The sequence below is a fragment of the Etheostoma spectabile genome, chromosome 16 (genome assembly GCF_008692095.1).
Source record: "Etheostoma spectabile isolate EspeVRDwgs_2016 chromosome 16, UIUC_Espe_1.0, whole genome shotgun sequence".
NCBI classification, from domain to species: Eukaryota; Metazoa; Chordata; class Actinopteri; order Perciformes; family Percidae; genus Etheostoma; species Etheostoma spectabile.
The window spans coordinates 6,169,307-6,182,921 of record NC_045748.1 but is presented as its reverse complement, the minus strand read 5'-3'; the positions used below and the strand labels follow the sequence as shown (position 1 = coordinate 6,182,921).

Sequence of the window (13,615 nt, the reverse complement as noted above, 5' to 3'; positions counted from 1 at the left end):
CACACACACACACACACACACACACACACACACACACACACACACACACCTATCAGTACATGTCTGTATTTCTGTTCTCATTCTCTATGGCTTGTATTCTGTTGCCATATCTGTCCTGTTCCAAGTGTCTTGTCTGCCTTTCTCTCTTCTTGTATTTTCTTTGAAGGATGCACATTTCCACTTCTATCTTAATGTTAACATTTTTGCCCACAACTTTCAACCAATGTTTATTTCAATTTAGTCCAAGGCTACAGGCAGTATCATCTTTTGTTCCTGTCAATCTATCACCCTCTTATTTTGCACGGCCGTGCCGCTTATGCACTCACAGCGCGTGTTATTCAGTTTTTGTGTCCAAGGCTGCACGCACATTAGTCTCGCATTGTCAGACCTATCTTTGCAGTGCTGTCAGCACTGGAGTAAGGTCTGGCTACACTACACATACGTTCTAGGATGACAGAAAAAAGTGCCCTGGCTTGTTTGCATTTTTTTTATTTATTTTTTATCTTCTTGGGCGACGCTATGCTTTGGGCGCGGCAACAGTGCCTCTGCAAAATAGTCTCGGGAAGAAACTTCTTGGTGGAACATTTGCATGTAAGGGGGCGAGCTCTGGAACGGCTTATTCCCTGCGAAAGAAAACGGCACCTCGCACAATAACAGATGTAATTTGCTCTTATCATTGTTTTGCTGTATTTACTTACTGGCTGACTCTCCATCTATTGCTACCAACAAATATTCGATGGAGAACTTGCCAGCAGCAAATTCTTTTTTTTCTTCTTTTTTTTCTTCTTCTTCATTCCAAAGCAATGCCACAGCAGACTGAGCAGTGCTATTTTTTTTTTTATCACAATGCTGCAAACAATGGCAAATTGAAAATGCATTTAAATTAAGTTTAAGACTGTAAGAACCCCATCCGTTACATACTACTGTGGCCCCATGGAGAGCAGAAGAAAGCATCATCATTAGCATCATTGTCATCGTCCCACTAGGGTTTAAGCTAATGTTGATCATTTTAAACTCCAAGTCACTAAAAGCTAAGAGTTTGCATTCAAAGCTTATCAATTCCTTGTTGTTCTTACCAAATTGTGAAGCGCTTCCCTACGACAACACTGCAGAAAAAGGCTGTTACAGGCAAAACAAATCCTTCATCTCAATGGAGAGCTTTAGTGGACAACACGGGACACTAAAACTTTGCAATGAAACTGAGACTTCTGGTTCTTTCATTGTTACAAGCCCTTAAAGGCAGCAGGACTCATTACATCTATTGCATAGTAGAGGAGCCACATGGACACAGTTACAGCCCTTAAATGAAGAACTGATTAAAAATGTATGGCTTTAAATAAATCATTTTAAGTATATATTTTTTTCAGTTTTTCTTTAGACAGCTATAAGTACAGAAACCTTCTGAAGGTTCCTCATGCGGATTTTGTTTTATGTTTTACATCTTTCCTCTTCGTAAATCAGCCTTTCTCTATTTCACACTTTTTTGATGAAGTTATTCACTCTGTATTGCATGTCTATGTGTTGTTGAGTCCTTAACTCACTTTTTCTTTAGTTGGGAAAGGTCAAAGGACATGGTTCTTATTTAACTAAATTACTTCTGTTTTTTGTTTTCACTAGTGGATGAGTAAAGAGAATTTTAAATTCAAATCTCTTTCTGTGTTCCCTGTTGCTCTGTGGGTATTTACAGACTCTAAATCAGTTCTCGCAGCACCCCTTTTTCTGTTTACACTGGGTTACATCACCAATTCCCATCAATTCCCTCTGTGGTAAATGAGGTAAACCTCGAGAAGATACCACAGCGAGGAGCTGTGCAATGTCAAAATAATGGAACAATTTCACCTTAGCACCCTGTGACAAATCATTGTCCTTGTCAGCAAGAACGGAAATGAGGTTGTGCAGTGCCGGAATTATTGAACATTGATGCATATTTTGCTGCCTTCACCCTATCTCGGTATCGTCCGTGATACAAGTTTTACAATGAAGCCGTCATGGAAAAGTGATTTATTAGCAGTAAAACTATCGAGCAGATTAGTATTGGATCTTAGTCTGTATGTCATGGAAAATGTTTACCAAATATTGCAGACTTAATGTGTGTATATCTCATATGTAATGACTCAAGGTGGCTAGTAGTGTAAATAAGTGACACAGTGCTGCTTTTAAATTGGAGAGTTTTCACTCAGTGTACAAAATTGAGGATTAAAAGAGTGAGGGGCATCTCCCCAGGGGGACCAGGGATATTTGAAATGGGGGGGCGAGGAGGAAGAGAGTCATAACTAAGTCAAATCTCAACGCACAGACATCTTTTTAGCTTTAGTATGACTTGCACTTTCCAAAGAAATCTTATCTGTAATGTCCAAATGTTGATCAATGGATAAATGTCCCTAAATCTGCCTGGATACATACAAAAGAAGACTTCCTCTTATAGTTTCAAAACTTTCCTCCAAATAGTCACGTTTTTAACTTTTCTTTAGTATTAAAATAATCCAGTGATGGTTGTCTGGACATCCATGGGTCATTGCAAACTGGAACTGATACACATTTTATTCTGCATACTTTTAATGATTTAACAAAATGTAAACAAATATAGGCTACAGAATTGCTTTGCAGTTGTCTCAGTTTTGTCCGAGGGTTGTCCCATAGAGTCAGTTTTGGTATACTGGTCGGTTTGACCAATCACATACAGACAGAACTAATATGTGAAGTAAGTGAAGCCAATTTACCCGGGAGAACCTACTGACAGTGTGTGTGCTGCAGCTGCCTTCATGCATTACAGTCCTTTACGAGCAGGATTTGTCCTGGCTCAAAGTGAGGCAAAGGTTCTACCTCACCAGTGACCCACTGAACCTTGACTTATTTTTTTAATGAAAATACATTTAAAGCAGATGTATGATGCCACGTCTGCCTACTCCAGCAATCTTAAACCTCTCTTATGGAAAATGGGAAATGGGATTAAACATGTTTTAATTTACATACATTGATAAAGAACAATTAAAGGGCTGTAATAGACATTTTAACTTGTCATGGTAGGGAAAGCACAGCTGGAATTAATAACAACGATGGCTCTGTTCCATTTTGGTGATTAATTAAGCCATGCGAATGAGCCAACATGGACACTGGATCTGGATCACATAACTGGAATGCAGCCTTAATTTAGGTGATCAATTAAACCTGTGCTTTTTCCTGCAATGGGATGTCAAAATGTCTGCTGTTAGGCCAGTTAAAAGGTTACCAGATGATGAACACAGAGTATATAGTGCTTAAAACATAGAAAATATGGCGGAATGCCAATTGAGTCATTCAAGTCTAAGCCTCCAAAAGAAGCAGATGGCTGTGTTTTGTAATTTTAATAAAAAGACAACAAGACATTTACAAGAACAGCTTCATGTTGCCTTCCGTTTTCAACATCTGCTGTTTTCTGCAGGCATCCACCCATGCGTTCAGGTGAAAATGAGCCGTTGATAGAGAAACCAGTTGATCCATAACACCAGTACTCCAACTCTCCCCTCCCCATCATCGGCCCTTCCTACTGCAGTGGTTTTTCTGTATTCTGTTTGTGGTTCAGATCTGAAAAATTTACCACATCTTGTTAGTAACGTGATAAATGCTTTTATTGGCCGGCGCTAATTACATAAACTATCGTTGTGTTACGTTGTCGTTTTACCCAGCACTACCCCAGAGTGATTCTGTCATAATTGCTGTTGGTAGTGATGCATTTAATGCCATGCTCTTAAAGACAGTTTTACTATTGCCGGCATAGGCAGGTTTTTCGGTAAAGAAGGCAGAAGATTTGAGCAACACAGTCTTTCTAGGAAAAACCCTTTTAATAATGTAAATGTGAAAATATGCAGTATGATTAGGTGCATGTTTGTATTCTGAATGTGTAGTCTCTGTATAGTCTTCTACAGTGACATCCTGCATCTCTCCTGTCCTGTATGTTTTGTGTCTATAATTTAGAGGTTCTGCTCTATTCCTCATCTCTGCCGCAGGCCGGCACTGCTTTGAGCTTCAGTCTGTGGTGATGGAAGTTTATATTGACCCATAAATTAGCTCTACTGCTCTGCCACATCCAACAAAGTGCCCTCAGAAATGATAAACTCCAGTCCCTGTTAGTTGGAGATGTGAAACGGAAAGACAGAGCTTTTATTTTTTTCAAAGCATCTTCAAACACCCCTCACACTGCATTGGAATTACATTTTTCATGCAGTTTGTTTTCCTGATCAGGGTGAGCAGCAAACGGGGCAGGGCGGTATTGACGCTCCCCAGAAATGCCTTTTTTCAATCTAGGAACTTTGCACTTTGCTCCATCCCAAGTATGAGACACCACTACTCACACCACAGCAGGGGGCAGACTCACATACATTTGACAACTGAAGCCTGCGTGTGGTGCTTCTCAACATTTGCAGTAGTACAATAAGCTAGTCAGGATGGGTTCATGTCTTGCAGCTCATCCAAATTAGGATGTATGTATTACCTGCCAGAATCTGCTGTTGCAATATAAGTAGTACAATTAATAAGAAATTAAATCTGATAGAAATGTAAATTCTCATCAAAGCAAAAAACAAACCTGGTGGTCATTACTCTTGTGCTTTTGTAGAGTAAACGCCTAGAGAGTTTCATGTTAATTGTTCCTTATCTGGTTACAATGCATGGCGGGCCCAGATCTGCTTTGAGATCAGCCTATATCTAAATGGTCACTGGCTCCTGGAGCTAAATTCGGATGGCCCACAGTGCACAGCCTTTATCAGATGCTGGTGCGTTTAGATCTGATTTATAGTCCTGTGTCAATGTTGAGGAATGCTTTACAAATTAGCATTTTGTGCCCAAGCAAAGTCACTTTCAGTACTCTTTATCACAGAGTCAATGATAAAATGCTAATTTTGAGTGGCAGATTTATTCAATTATGCACTACATGCTCATTTAGTGTTTTGTTGGACAAAGTGTTTTTACTGAATACACAGTTTACAGTGGACTTAAATCAAGACAACGTAACTTGACACTGTGGTCAAAAGGGACAAACGGGATAATGATGAAACCCTAAAATAAAATTTGGAAGGTTTTAAATTGTTCCAAACAGACACACTTGAAAGGCTGAGTAAAAAGATGACTGCAATGGAAAGAGGGGATAATGGGGCACATTTTAAGACTCTTTAAGTCCCTCCTGGAAGACATTACGTCCACAGAAAATGTGCCACAAGTAGCAAAAGAGAACTTCAAACCTTGACCCTTTTGAGTGTGAATGTCTTATTATCTGCTTTGGAAAGTTTAAATACAACCGATTAAACAAGGAAGATATAACGTCTTAACTAGTGAGCTTCAGAGGGGCTGGTACGTAGATTTGGTAACCTTTAGACTGAGCCAGGCTAGCTGTGTCTCTCTGCTTCCAGGCTTCATGCTAAGTTAAGCTTACGGTCAAGGTATGTGCGCCAACGTGATATTTTAATAAAAGGTCTGAAATATCACAGATATCCCAAATATCAGACTGCAGATAAGTAATCGAGAGAAAAACACACACAGTAATGGTGTATAAAGCCCCAGAAGAACTAACTTAGGAAACAAAGGGATTACCAGGAGGATTTTTTTTTCATCTGTCTTTTCTGGCGTTAGTGATTGATCTTCATCGTTGGCCGGAAAGCAGTCATTAGGGCACTTTCATCAAGTTGTTTCTGCCCTTCACAATTCCTTTTTTTCTCCCCTCATCTCTCCATCACTTTCTTTCTCCACTCATAAATTACAACATTGTTTAATGAGCTTGCAAGTGCAACGTGCACTCCACCCAGCCCTCATCCTTACATCAGCCTTGGCGTCAAGCTTTCCCTGACACGTCGTCTATACTCTTTGTCCGTTTGCCCCCTGCTGTCTCCCACCTGTCTTTAGCTCCATACCAATCAGCCCCTCCATCTTATCGCTGTGACATTTGTCAGTTATTCTCTTTCTGCTCTTAACTTGAAATGTCTTTCTGCCTCATCCTCTCTAAATCTCTGACAGAAAATGTGATTCCAGTGTTATATCAGTCTATGAGCTGTTAGTGCATCAAAGACCTCAGCACCTGCATTCAGTGTTGGTGGTGTATGGTGGAGGTTGGTGATAAACATCACAACCAAAATATTTTCAACAGATCTTGTGAACTTAAGCTGTTTGTTCTCTAAATTTCAGCCAAATACAGTTGTGTTCGAAATAATAGCAGTGCCTTTAGAAAAATGAGTAAATGTCAAAATTCTTCAAAGAAATTGTACTTTAATGAACACAGATACATTGGGGACACGTACATTCTATTCCAAGCAAAACAATTGCGCAAAGTCTCAAAACTTAAATAATAATATAATATTTCAAATAAAGTAAGAAATGGCATGTTCAAAAGAATAGCAGTGTTGCCATCTTCCTTGGAAACTCAAAAATGTACTGTACAAACAAAGAAATTCTTGATAGTGACCTAGCTGAGTATCCTAAACTAATATTTTGTCGCAAAACCACGGTTTCCGATGACTGCTTCACATCTGTGGGCAGGGAGTCAACCAACTTCTGGCATCGTTCCACAGGTATTGCAGCCCAGGATAATTGCACTGTATTCCACATTCCTCAGCGTTTCTTGGTTTTGCCTCATGCACTGCACTTTTTATGTCAGCCCCACAAGTTTTCAATGGGATTAGGTCCGGGATTGTGCTGGCCACTCCATCAGTTGAATCTTGTTCATCTGGAACCATGCTTTTGCTCGCTTGCTGGTGTGTTTGGGGTCATTATCCTGTTGAAAGGTCCACCTCAACGCATTTCCTCCTCAGCTATGGCAGCATGACCTCTTCCAGGATCCTGATGTACTGGAACTGATCCATGATCCCTTGTATGCGTTGAATCGGACCACACCCATAGTATGAAAAACATCCCCATATCATGATGCTGCACCACCATGCTAATGGTCTTCAGTGAGTACTGTGCTTGAATTCTGTGTTTGGAGGCGTCTGACATACTGCCTGTACCCTTAGACCCAAAAGAACAATCTTGCTTTCATCTGTCCACAAGATATTATGCCATTTCTTTTCAGGCCATCAATGTGCTCTTTGGCAAATTGTAAACCTTCTCACATGTCTTTTTCTCAGCAGTGGGACTTTGGCGGGGCTTCTTGCTGGAAGGTTAACCCATAAGACGTCTTCTGATTGTCACAGTACTCACTGTCAACTGAAGGTCTTGCTTGATCCTCTTGGTCCCTCATTGGCTGAGTCTTCGCCAGTTTGGCTATTCTTCTGTCCATTCGAGGGGTTGTCTTTCTTTTTCTCCTCGTTTTTCAGTTTTTTGCTCCCATTTCAGGGCTTTGGATCATTTTAGCTGAACAGCCAATGATTTCTGCACCTCTTTGTATGTTTTCCCTTCTTTAATCAATTTTTTTATTAGGAAACGCTCATCTTCAGAACAGTGTCTTGAACGACCCATTTTCATTGTTTTTTCAGGAGAAATGCCACAGCCACATGCCAGTTGTCTTGATCCTTAATACGGATCACCTGTTACACCCTTTTTCCCAGAATACCCTCCCTAATGTGTGCCCTCTCTAATTGAACTCACCACTCTATTTTTTTGAACACACCCTTTTCAGTTAACATTCAATTTCACAGAATCCACAGTATGCATGCTGTCCTGTTGGGTTTTTTGTTTCCTATACCTTTATTTTACCCCCCAGAAACTTATCTGGGTAAGAGTTTGAAATGTTAATAAAACCAGTGATTTTCTTGCTGCTGTTGAGGCACTGCTATTATTTCGAACACAACTGTACGTTAACATCCTCCTGACAAACAAACTGGTGAAAAATAAGCTCTCTGTTACTTCAGTTGTAGGTATTTTATGTGGTAATCTCTCTGTTTTGACTTTCTCTGGCATTAGTCTCTCATTGCTCTGCATCTTTAGTATTGAGCTCTCATAGCTTTGTTTGTTTTTGTCTCAAATAGGAAGTGGGGGGGTGTTGAACCTTGAGCGTGTAGTTTCTTTTTAGCATCTCACATCACACTTTCAGTCACTATGATCACTGCTTCGGTCAGAAACATTGTGCCAAAATACGAACAATAACGTTGTTGTAAACGGGCTTATCTGCTAATGTTAGCTACCGACCGTCACATTGAAACCATCGAGCAAATAGACTGTACCTTATCTGAAACCGGTGATTTAACGTCCTCTTATTTTACCCAGTTTAACAACAAAACGCTGAGTGAATATTAGTAGCTACGTTTGTGCTGTTGGTTTTGAGCCGTATGCACCCCCACTAACTTGGAAACTGGTTTTAAACCAGTAAAGTTAATAAAGCGTGTTGGAGGAATACAGCGTCTCCTGCAGCGGGGAGGAAGAGGGACAGCAGAGGGACGCCACAGGGGTAGCAGAGGAACGCCAGAGGGACGGCAGCGTTTGCTAACGTTAGCTTCTTGTCTCACCTAGGGTCTGATAAACAGAAAATTCATCAAATTCAGTGTCCACAATGCTATTTTCCAAGAAACTGTAGCTGTCATATTTGACAGGACCCGCATGAGTGCAGATTGCAGTTTGATTGAGTTCAGTAGAGCAGATGTCTCTGCAGAGTTGTGCAATTACGACTTTATGACTTTTCATAAACAGCTGGAGGAGCAGCGGTGTACATAGCGGAAACCCTGTTGTGTGTCTGCCCTATTTCTGATACCGTGTGTGTCAGAAATCAACATAGAGGAAACACTGGACTAATGAAATCGAGATTGCACTGAGTTACAGAAGCTAGTGTAGCAGATGCTAGAACGGATTGGACATCATTACTTTGTTTCGCTGTTAGGGCTGCAACTACTAATTATCGGTTATCAAGAAGCTGCAATGAGCAAAGGTTGGTGTATTTGTGCTTGACAAATTGGTACTCACTGTTCCATTTGGCCATGCCGACATGCTGCTTGTTATGGACCGGCAGGACCATGGAGACCTGCTTGAATGGAGTGCAGGCAGTGTGTGAGGCGGCAGGCATGATGTTGAATATCTATTAGTTGATCGTCAAACACCATCAGTCAATTCAAGTCAGCTATTTTGTGTTGTAGAAAACCACGGCCACATGGCACAACATTATCTGGCACTAAACACCAGCCAGTAGGACAAGGTCATTTCACTACTTTGCTTTAGATATGGAAGTTGTCTTTCTGTAAGCCTGTAACTCAGGACAGTAAATAAAGACGGGAAGAATTCATTTTTGCTGCATAATAAAAAGGAGGGCGAGAGAAACACTGGAAGGGACAAATGGAGATGGAAGAGAGACAAGAACAGTGAGAGGGAGAAACAGAGTCCATTAGCTGCTATTAATTACCTCTGATTGGTATTCACAGACTTGCTTCTGAGCCTCAGATCAATTCTTCTCTCTGGGCCTCTTCCAAACACACACACACACACACACACACACACACACACACACACACACACACACGCGCCCGCGCGCTTATTCCTTTTGCCTCTTTTGTTTTAACTGTTACTCACACTTTTGCACACAAATTCCCTTTGTGATTACAAACAAAGCCGCTTCATTTCAGTTTTGTCACGTTGCTGTTTGCTTTAGATTAAGCACTAACCTAATGACAGGATAGCCTGTTTTAGACTGTGCAAGTAATCTGTGTCTTTACTATGTATTTTGGTCCCATTGACATGAATGATGTATCCTTTTAATTGCCCCTCCCTACATGTGCTCCTGATCTTGTCTGGTATGTGCACAGCATCATCAAACTAGTTTATACGTTTTTATAGTAGGCGGAATGAGCTGAATTGTCACTTAAAGGAAGGTAATTACTGAAGGTAATCTGAGTGTTGACACATTGTCCTTGATGTTGTGTCTTATTGTGTTTCATACTAAAGATGCTTGTTTAGGCTGAAAAAAAAATCCAATGTGAGTATCGGTATCGGTCCCGGTACAGTTTCAAGATGTGTGTTCTAAATTGGTATTGACAAAACACATCTTCAGCTTTTTTTGTCTGATCTGATCTGAGGGAATAGAATTTAAATGAGGACACTCCCAGTGCCACTGTAAAGTTAGCCTTTGATCTTTCTTTTTCTTCTTTTTGTGCAAATGGTTCACACAGTGTTGCTCTGTGTAGGTTGAAAAGAGCAAGACAATATCTGTGTGACCTTTTAGCACACTGCCGCTGATAGACTGGTGAATAAAGGTCCAGGATGCCTCCTTTGGTCATTACAACGTACCCTAGCATATACTGTATAAGATGTATGATGCTGTCTTTGGATCAGTGGACTGAAGTTGCAGCACATTTTTTCTCATCAAAAGTGTGGTTAAATCCATACATGAAAGCAGACGAAGACTCAGAAGTGGCCACTATGAGTAAAAGATAAATGTGAGTTATATACAGTATACTATTTTTTCCCATTATCTTTCCTTGATGCGTTCTATTACTTTCATTAAAGCAATAACCTAGTTTCCCTATGAAAATCAATTGCCTCTCCGTTTCTCATCTTATTAATTCTGTAAAGCACATTTTAACATTTTTAGCTTTGGGGTTGAATTAATTTCCTGAATTAAATAAACAAAGTATTAGTCTCACTTAAACAGCATGAGTAGTCAAAGTTGGCCTCACACTTGGACTTCAAACTCAGGACTTGAACAGAACTTTACATCGGAGACTCTTAAAATGGGATTTTGTCATTCCTACAATATTCTTACTATGTTACCCAAAAACAGTGTCACTCTGGCTTGGTTCAGATATGACAGTTACAGTATGTCTTCCCCAGGTGGTGGAAGTGTTCAGCTTGGTGTCCAGCTGTAAACTTGCTTCTTCTATCAGTCTGTCACGAAGGCAGGGTGTGGAGAACTTGATGAGGCTGAGTGAAGAAAATAAAGAATTAAACCATTTTGGTTGTCGAAAATCCCTCCTCTCAACCTGTCATAATTATCTTTTCATCAGAGTTACAGTCAGCAATAACAGGCAGTCACAGACAAGGAAACTGCGCCTGCAAGGATGTGCTGATGAGCGGGAGAGAAAAGATGTATAGAATCTCCAGAGAATAATGGAAATGGAATAGAAACATGGCTTTCAATTGTCCTGTTTTGCTACTGTGCAGATTCTCTTTTCTCTTGTGCTTTGTTTTCATTTAACTTTTTTTTTGCTACTTTTTTACTTAATGTGTGGTTCCCAGTCACAACTAGGAAGAAACTTATTTGAGTTTGATTGTTCATTTGGAGGATCATTTATGACTGAAACTGGGCGCCATTATTGACTTGACCACTGACAGCAGTGTCTCGGACAACACCATACCTCTGTACTCATCCGCATTGATGAAGTGCTGCCTTAAATTACCACAGAATATTGCCACACTCGACAAGAATATTTGCACTGGAGAAGACTTTAAACTCTCCCAATGTCTCCTGTCGGTGAGTTAGTTCTGTATAGCTAGAGCAGATTTAAAAGGACAGTTAAATGACACCATAACTTTCCGCAGACTTGCAAAAACTGAAACAATAGAGTGAATCTTATTATCTTATGAATCTAATCTTACAAATGTAGTGTAAAACTGTACTCCCATGCAGGTGAACAGTACCGGCTTCAGCTGAGCTAACTTCGACCCCGGATATCGGGCGGCTGGCCATATGTGGACATAAACACCAACCACAGTCACCCCTGACATAAAAACTAGATATCGGGTTTGAACCATTAAAAAATCTCCATGAGACAGAAATGGTGTTGGATGCTGATAATAATGGACAATGGAGAGTTTCGAAGAGTTTTGAGCCAACAGAAAAAGGCAAGAAAGCCATCATTGTGAATGGAGCAAAGAAAAAAAAAGACAACCTCAAAACCTTTTTTATTATTATTATTATTTTATGTTTTTGTGGCATTTTTAGGCCTTTATTGACAGGACAGCTGAAGAAGTGAAAGGGTAGAGAGAGGAGGGAATGACATGCACCAAAGGGTCGCAGGCCAGAGTTGAACCTGGGCCCGCTGCGTCGAGGAGTAAACCCTTAATTATGCAGACAGACAGTACAGATAATAATACAAGATAATACAGACAGTTCTATCAGACAGTTCTATCTTCAAGTTTAGTTGTGAGAGATGCCGCCATCAGACATATAACTGGTAAGACAAAACACACCGCTCCACAGGTGTTAATCAAATGTGGGAGCCAGTGATGTTTGGCCTTGACTAGCTGGGAGCCCAGTTGTCTAATGTTGGACCACTGCCAACAGTCAACAGAGGGATTATCAGGTTCAGCAGACTTTCATCACTGAACACATGGCTCTGCAACGCCTGTGGTCTGCCAGGGATAAACGATTGATGACTTTCTGTCCTGGGGATGTAGGCATCTTTTCAGGACAGTTGGCCTCCACCCAAAAAGCACTGGAGTTAAACTAGTGGGGGACCCTTATTGGTTCAGTCTGCAACACCAAACGACCAGTCCTCATACGACGCCACAGCCTCTATGTTCCTCCTCCCGAAAAAATGAATGCTTTTCTTTCGTTTACAATATGTAAAGCACTTGAATATGAAAATGAAATGTGCTTTACATATACACTTGCAAGGCAAATACACTTGCCTTGCCGTGCCTTGCCTTTTGTACAGCATCCCTGTCGTCCTGTCATAGCCGGAACTGGTACTAATCTATTTTTTTTCACTGCCAGACAGGGTTTCATCTCTCTTGAAATCAATTAGTTTGTGTCCACACTGCGCTGCTTTTCAAGCTAGCAGCGGTGAACAGAAGATTTGGGAAGGGTTTTTTGATCCTGTTCCTGCTGCTGCATTACTATTTAAAAAACAAACAAACAAAGAAAACAAAAAAAAAAAACAGCAACAGTTTGAGCATGATACACGTTGACAGAAATTGTGTGTGTTTGTTAAAGCTGTATTCCTGCCATGCTGTGTGTTGAAGACGAGCTGTCAGCAAGCACTCCCACTCTATTCTAAATAAAAAAAGAAAAGAAAATTGTTGCTTTGAAGAGAGGTCCGTGGAGGGCATGCAGCTTTAACATCGCAGAGAATTAGCCAGCATGCTTTCCCTCACACAAAAGTGATGAGAGATTTTGAGAGCAAGGCACAGGGAGAAGGAGAGAAAGTCGAAGAATAAGGGAAAGAGAGAGAGACAGATACTGAGTCAGAGAGAAAAAGCAAGGGAAAAGGAAGAAGAGATCTTGAAGAAGGGAACAAATACAGGGAATGAAAGCAAGTGACGGAGAAAAGATGTAGAAGCCTACTGGCTTGGGTGACAGACGAACAGAGAGATGAATTGATGCAACATCAAGTGATTGCCAAGAAACTGGAAGAGAGGGGCGCTGCGATCGTTGTGTATGTTAACAGCCTTATCATGAAGACAAAGAGCTGCTGTAGCTGCTCTGAGGGCTTCGTCCTGTTACTGCTGCAGGACACCGGCAATCTGGCACCTGTGTGCACCTTAGTGTGTCTGTATGAGAGAGAAAGAGAGAGAGAGAGAGAGAGAAAGACAGAGAATTCCTGTGTCTGCGAGGTCAAGGTGTGGCTTTTTTCCTCTTATCAGTGATACGCTCATTGATTACTATGACGACTGCTCTTCGATTGGTCCCCAGTGATAAATGAGCCTGAGCCCTACTTCCAAAATGACCTAGCAAGAGAGGCAAAACAAAGTAACTGTTTTTTTTGTTTTGTGTGTGTGTGTGTGTGTG

At 40.8% G+C, this 13,615-nt stretch overlaps 1 protein-coding gene and 1 long non-coding RNA gene across 2 annotated transcripts in view; one reads left to right on the top strand and one right to left on the bottom strand.

The window, feature by feature from the left end:
• The window catches only part of LOC116704675 (uncharacterized), a 16,676-nt gene extending 9,118 nt beyond the window's left edge, over positions 1–7,558 (bottom strand). Inside the window, exon 1 of the long non-coding RNA XR_004335749.1 lies at positions 7,548–7,558. This is a non-coding gene — a long non-coding RNA (uncharacterized LOC116704675). The remainder of the gene's footprint in view (positions 1–7,547) is intronic.
• Positions 1–13,615, top strand: part of tnksa (tankyrase, TRF1-interacting ankyrin-related ADP-ribose polymerase a) — a 95,546-nt gene that overhangs the window by 12,133 nt on the left and 69,798 nt on the right. The gene's annotated exons all lie outside the window — the stretch shown is intronic.